We start from the raw sequence: 7,956 nt of genomic DNA on the forward strand, positions 1-7,956 counted from the left end.
CACTGATAAGCCCCTTGTATGGAATGTCGAACGTTGTCGACGTTCAATATACGTGCGCGCACAATGTCACATGTCGGCCCGCGGCACTTTGTGATACGGCCTGCGTCCAACTTGTATACGACTGTTTAATGTGTGGTATTGAAATTATATAAAATATATTTGATGTTAATATTTATTCTAACACTCATAATAAGCCCCTTGTATGGAATGTCGAACGTTGTCGACGCGCGTTCATATACGTGCCCCCATTATGTTAGGTACTTATGTCGGTCCGTGGCACTTTGTGATACGGCTTGTGACTTGTACACTACCCACTCACATGATTCTGGCGGCTAGAGCTTCCAACATTGCGCACTTCTAAAATGATCATGGCAGCTCAAGTTACCAAACGGGAGTGTATGCGGTTTTTTAGTTTTAATCTGTAAATCTTCTTTAAATTGAGTACTTACAAAAAAAGATATGTTATCGCTTTAGATTTTTTATAGAAAATAGTTTTCTACTAATATTTTATTGGGTCGATTTGGTGTATTTTTATTTTTATTCTTATTATAACAGCACGTAACTACAGTATAAAAATAATTTTCTTCGTTTTGTTATATAAGTTATCTTTATAAAATAGAAAGAATCGTTGCAAATGCTTCAGTACAATTAAAGTTATCATTTTTTGAAAATAACATGTCACTGTGCCGTCGTATCTGCAAAATGTCAGAGCAATTCAGGGCACCTTTTGTTAAAATCGGAATCATGTCAGTGGCTACAGTGCCGGTATCATTTACAGATTGACAGAGCTAACGCGAGCGCATCTCCGTTTCCGTTAAATGATTTCGTATGTCTGTCCGGTTGTTCTCCTCTACAGGGTGCGTAGCCAACAATACATATTGTGCTAATCGTTTATGCTACGTAGAGAACGAAACGCAACTGTCACTGCCTCACTAATATGGAAGAGTGATAGAGAGACAAAGCGTTTCGTTGTCGTAGCAAGCGATTGTCACCTTGGCTATAAAGGTCACATTTCTCCACTAGTTTTAGCGAATTTTTGCATATTTTTTTTCAAAGAGCGGAGCCATGAGGGTTCGCGATATCTACGGCTCACAAAGCCACTGTAAAAATACCAATTTTCCAGTTATAATCAATTTTTGGGAACAAATCAAATTATTTTATTAAATATTTTGATTTGTGTTTTTTAAGTAGTCACACTACTATATATAAATTATAAACTGTAATATTATATGTATTAAAAAATAAAGATATCTAATATTGATACGATTTTTACACCCCTGGCACTGACTAAAATACCGACTTGGTTTCACATTACAGCTCAAAACTTTTTTGTAGTAGAAGAATTGCGTTGCGACACTTACATCTTTTTACGTGTAATGTTTTTGATGGGATTTGTTTAAACTAAAATAAATGTCATATACCTACTTCATGCGTCTGCAGCTGACGGCACAGCTTGGCGGAACAAGCTTTAGGTTACTATTCGCTCATGTCGTCGCAGACATGGATATATTTGGTATCAGTACATTCAGTATGATGTCCTGAACACAAATATATAAGATGACAAGCGCGAAAGTAGTGGGAGTAGTTGCTGTGACGTCATAAAGTCGGCAGTACAAAGTTTTTTACTTTTTTCTTTTAAACATGCCATGTGGGGTACCAAATGAAAGGGCTTTGTGAGTAGATCACAAATATATAACATACTGTAACATTTTCACTACTTGGTCTAACAAATTATCGGGGTTCTGATTAGAAATGACATAAATATCACAGAAAATTTAACATTTAAGAAAAAAATGCTCAAAATAGGCAACTAACCTAGTTTATGGGATTTTTTATATAACAGATTACTTACACTACGCCACCAATATAACTGGTTACCGTTCTATTGCTTACATTCAATGAAATTTGTAATCAAATTCTTAACGTAACGTAATTCTTAACGATTGAATCTGTTAAGGCGTTCAAGTTTTGATAACAATAAGCACTACATACTCTGCTAAAATTGTATTTTTTTGGCTAAATATTTTGTAATATTCATTACGAAATCGGCCGTCTACTCAACCTACCTCCGTCGATATGCAAGCTAGTGGCTGCCGCTGTTTTCTACCCCGTCGACGCAAATAACATTAGCATAGTTATCGAACGCGGGATGAGACCTCCGTAAAGGTCCCACTGGGGCTGGGACGGCTCTTAAACCCGCTTTTCCGATAATGACTATCGATGATTCCGCCCCAAAGAGGCCGGCCTACAATATTATTACGTAGTTTCACCGCTACGGGATATTGCTGAATAAAACAAGGAATTTCAAATATAACGCTGATTCTGTTTTAACAATTTGATAAGGTTTGATCTTATTTTGATTAGACCTTGAGTTTTGCCATCAAGCATCTCACGCGCACTATTAAGTGCGAGCAAGATGCCTTATGAGATGACTTCTGATTACGATGTACGGACCAATCAGCCGCGTCAAAAAAAAAAACTTCTACTTAAACAAATCCCCACTATTTTTTGTTACACCTTGTAAATTTTATAGAAGTCTGTATTGACTTATTGAACCATTTTGTAATTGAGGCCTGGGTCGACAATGGATCGAATGAATCAGGTTGACAGTGCGTCAAATCTCGCTGAAGGAATCCTGACAATCCAAAAATGTTTAGCGAATAAAAAGTTAATTTTGTTTTAAAACTGCCTGGAGAAGTTTCCTAAGTAGGAAAACATTGTTTTATGGGCTTAAGACTTGCCTAATTATGATTTTTCCTCATCTGAAATTAAAAAAATTATAATATCAATATTTATTTTTACTTATTTACTTAGTCTATCCACTGATCAAATATGTATTTTAAAGAAGATCGCAAGTCCTCGATCGCAAACCAACGAGTCCAATAATTTAGCAGAAGATTTCCATCTTTGATTTACTGTAGACCAAGGTGATTCAGTGCACCCTGTTGCACAGTGAGTCGATTGAGTCGATTCCCATTTTTCATTAAAAGCTTAATCGTGCTGGCACTAAATCGTTCGAAATTTAGATTTTAAAGTATAACATAATTAAACTTGAATAAAGTAGGTATGTCTACAATAATTCATAATTCAAATATGTATTACTGTTATTACTCAAGATACGGGCATTAGAAAATGGGGTGATGGATGGATTGGTGTCAACCATCTTACCCTAGTCCAAATTTTTTTGTCTAGTTTTTATTTTGCTACCTTCGGCATGATTAATTTATAGATCTGATGCCAAATTCCAGCTTTCTAGTTTGAACGATCACGGAGCAAAGCCGCGGATGGACAGACAGCCATGGCGAAACTATATGTAAGGGTTCCTAGCTTCCTAGTTGACTACAGTAGAACCGTAGTAAACCTTATCGCTTTTTACAGAATCGGCTTCTATTAAAGGTTTTGTTCGTTAATTATTATAAAAGCCAATTTTTAATACAAGTTTCAGTAACACAAGCACTTAAAATTAATTATCACATAACTTTTTCAGGTTCGAAAGGTTTCGAAAAATTTAAAGCTGCCAACCGGGCTGAGCATAAAAAATTGCTTATTAATAAAAACATTGCATTTTGCTATAGGATGTGATATTACCTATATACAGATGTAATATAAAGGGGCCCACTGACTATCAGTCCGCCGGACGATATCGGCCTGTCAGGTAGAACAAAAATTTCACTAGATATGAAATAGTAAAGATATGTGACAAAAGGTACCTTATGGCGGCTGGCGTTTACGTCGCATAGCGTCGCAAATTATTGCGGCGCTATGCGACGTGAGCTCCATCCAATATTAATTGGAGCGGCGTTAATAATAGCGTAAGCTCCAACCGCCATAAGGTACCTTTACCCGTGGGACGTCACATATCTTTACTATTTCATATCTAGTGAATCTCTAATTCATTTCCCGAATCGCACCGACAGCCTGGTGACAGACAGACGGACTGCGGAGTCTTAGTAATAGGGTTCCGTTTTTACCCTTTGGGTACGGAACCCAAAAAAGCATTCCTTACTAGGCTCAAGTTACACAGTAATTTCAATAAATAATACACGAGTATCAGAAAAGCTTTCAAAGCGTTGATGTCGGATGACATTACGTTGATGGGCCACCGCCACTCTCGTCATTTCCTTCGGGCCTCATTCCTATCGAATAGCGGGAAGTAGTGTTGCCTTAAAGTGAGGACTGTGAGAGCATTCGTTGATATACGGTAAACACAGACATATAATCAACGACAAGTCAGACGAAACGGAGCCACGCTGTTATGTCTTCGCCCAAATCTAATGTTTAATATGTCTTTGGTTTTTGTTTGTTTCCTTGTAGTTTCACAGCGCCTTGGTTTTTACTGTAATGCTGTGTCACTTATATGAGTAATAAATAAATAATCTTGACTATCGGCCGTATTCGAACAGTGCTTATAAGATATCACAGTGATACCGATCTGTCAGTGTCTAGTGATGTCTTTGTTTGAAGAAATGTCACTTTTGACAATGACAGATCGGTATCGTATCGTTGTGACATCTTATAAGCATTGTTCGAATACGGCCGTAAGTAGGCGTTCATTTGCAAACTAATATTTATGCTCAGTAGAGTTAAGTATTATATTTGACGTCAAATCTAATGCTATAAGTTTTATTTCTATGTTACTCGTATAGATGATTATTCGTTTTTATCAGGCTTCCGCAACAAAAAAAAATATTAAAAGAAACCGTTATGGTGCGACTCTCTGTTTTATAAAGGAGAGCACTGAAGAGAAGCACAACGTGTGGGCGATTACTGGACAGGAAACTATTTTTATAAGGGTTTTGTCTCATTTGTCTGGTAAGGTGTCTGTATCGAAATTTTGCAAATTATGCCCAACACTTTTCATGCCTGATACTTAATATTTTATGTCTACAGAATGGACAGATAATATTATCTTTAGTTAATATATGTGTACCTTTGTTTTTTTACATAAATATTTTTGATTTTATTTGATAAAACGGTTTTATTCTTAAAAATACAACACAAGAAAACTAAGCGTTCCTAATCCGCAGTGACGCGTGCGATGACTGAGGGTCATCGCACGCGTCACTGCGGATTAAGCACGCTTAATTTTCTTAGACGTCACAGCACGTACGCATTCTTTTCAAATACATGTCTATGGTACGTATAATTCCGTCAGATGAGCGATCGTCGTCAGTAATCACTGATAGGAGCGTATCGTGGACATGGACAAGGATGTTATAAGATTGATTATTTAGTGTTAGGGTTACTCAATGAAAAACCATTAGCGCCACTTGCACCATCCCACTAACCCGGGGTTAACCGGTTAATATTTCAATGGTGAATATAAACTAATTTTCCCATTGTTTACAATGAATGCATAGAGGGTCATTGCGTTCCATCAGGCTCTAGTTTTCGTCCACTTAACGGAGTAGCAACTAATATATTTCATTTTTAATTTGCTTCTTGCAAAATACATTTTTTATGTAGATAGATAAGTTTATGTGACTTTAGACATTGAGGATTGCAATAAGTTCTGATTTGTGCGGCAAGGTAGGTTTATATTCAAATTTCGCCAAGTGGACGAAAACTAGAGCAATACGGAAACTAGCGCTATGACCCTATAGAACCTTTCCAAGCGTGGTTTCCTATTTTTTTTTGTAAAAATATAGCCCATATTTACGTTCGGGGCCTAAATTGGGCGGTTACACACAGGTAAAATAATATTCTCTGGAGATATAGGGTCAGCACGCCGCTGTAAGCCATGGCTTATACAATATAATAACATCAATAATATTCCCATAATATCGACGATATACGCACGATGAATTCACGCGTAAAAAGCGATAAATATTTCGAATCACAAAACCGAATTTTATGTACCGATTTGTTTTGATACGACCTTAAGGCCCATTTGCACATTTGCACCATTCCACTAACCCAGAGTTAACGCGTGAGCCGCTCACACTGATGTCGCGTGGGTCACGACGAATCAAAACAAAATGAAAAATTATAAAACATAATGATCTCTAGGTGTGATTTAATGGGATATTTCGTAATCATCGTTAATAAGAGCTTGCTCATTAAAAGGTAATTGAAAGTTATAATTATGATAAACTAATCAAAGTTATAAAACTAGTTTTCGTTGCTCTATCTAGACAAGACCTAGTTTTGCCTCTTGGTTGGAAGAACTTAGTCCCCGTGGAGATTTTTGGGGTCGATGAAACTACCTACGTCTTGTGCTAAAATTGATACCTACTGAGGTAGTCTATACCTATTAATAATATTCTATAGAAATTTCACGGACAAATAACTCAAATAATTTCACAGAAATCTTAATCTTTAGACTAGAGGTTAACAAAGGTTAAGTACTTTTTTTTAGACTGCCCGTTAGGTAGGAGAAATAACACAAACCAAATTCCGCGCAGACAGTCACGGGTACAGCACGTATTTTTTTAGGCATTAGTCTTCTCGGCAACCTATGCACTTAACTGCTGGGTAGGTTGGCAATCGCTTACGTAAAAACTAAGGCCCACTTGCACCATCCCACTAACCCGGGGTTAAGCGGTTAAGCCGTTAACCTAGTGTCAAATTTTACTGGTAATCATGGTAACTTAAATTGTTTAACCGGTTAACCCCGGGTTAGTAGAATGGTGCAAGTGGGCCTTAGTTTTTACGTAAGCGATCCTACCCAGCATTTTTTAAGTATATTAATATAAAATTGTAAAGCCGCATAACGAATCATTGCATCGCCATCGGCACGGCGCCTCGACCGACGTGTCGGAAATATTAACTTCGGAATTTGAATACTTTATGATAAGTAAAAAGATTTGAATCGCAAATGTGTTCGCATTTAAATCAAATGGGCGCAAGCTGCCGGTTCACCGACTTATTTTGCCTTTTTACGCACTGTAGTCTTTTGACGTGCGTGGGTCGTTGGGAATTAAATTCCATAAATCAGATATTAGCAGGTGTGTACGTAATTACACTGGGTCTATAACCCTATATTATGGGCCTGGACCTATATTATTATGTCATTAGAATAAGCAAAACCAAAATATTCAAGCAAACGGAATTTGTCATTTAAAACTTGGAAAGGTATTGAAACGGCTTACTTTAAGTTCCATCCGAGGCAAACGAGCCCAACCGAGCCTTGTAAGAAATACAATTTAACTTCCCACGAACAAAGTGTTTCATTTGAAAACGTTTTCTCGAGGATTCAAACAAATTGGATCTCACGCCTGCTCAATCCTTTATTCCCTGTAATGCGACGAAAAGATTATTAATCGAAAATTTCCCCTCAAGAAAACACCTGTCCTGAATTCCATGGCCTGAATTGACGTTATTATTCCGTATTTATTAATATTTGGAAAATTAATTTGGGGTAATTTTAGTATTTTGTGCGCTGTTCACGTCGTACCATTACAGTTTAGCTTAGTCGTTACTTTGACACATTGAAATGTTTAGCTTTTGAACTAACGCTGTTGGTACGCTTTTTGTGCTTAATTTTTAGCGTAATGAGTCGTAATTTGTATTTAATGACAATAATGACTTATTTTATTTAAGAAATTATCTTTTTTCATTCCACCCAAAGAATAAACTTGGTAGTATTAGGATTAGGGCAGGTTTCTACCGGTAAGAGCGTTTTCACATTGTCCGATCCGATATCGGATGTCGGAAGGAAGTAAAATATAAGATATATGTGTTTCTCTGTATTTATATATGCATTTAATAAATCATTATTACTAAAAAACGTTAAATTACGCAAAAAAGGCGGACTTAATGCCAATGGCACTCTCCTGCAGCTGTTTTTGTCATAGGCGCCTTCCGACATTCGATATCGGAAAGGCGCTTCCGATAAATTCAGCCATGTCGGAGCCCCCCGTCAGCTGTCGGACCGATAATATTTGTGCGTGTGCGTATGTGTAGGCATAATCTATAAATTGTATATACAGATGTCAATCACAATGAAAAAATCAA

Source organism: Cydia strobilella, chromosome 16 (genome assembly GCF_947568885.1).
Source record: "Cydia strobilella chromosome 16, ilCydStro3.1, whole genome shotgun sequence".
NCBI lineage: Eukaryota > Metazoa > Arthropoda > Insecta > Lepidoptera > Tortricidae > Cydia > Cydia strobilella.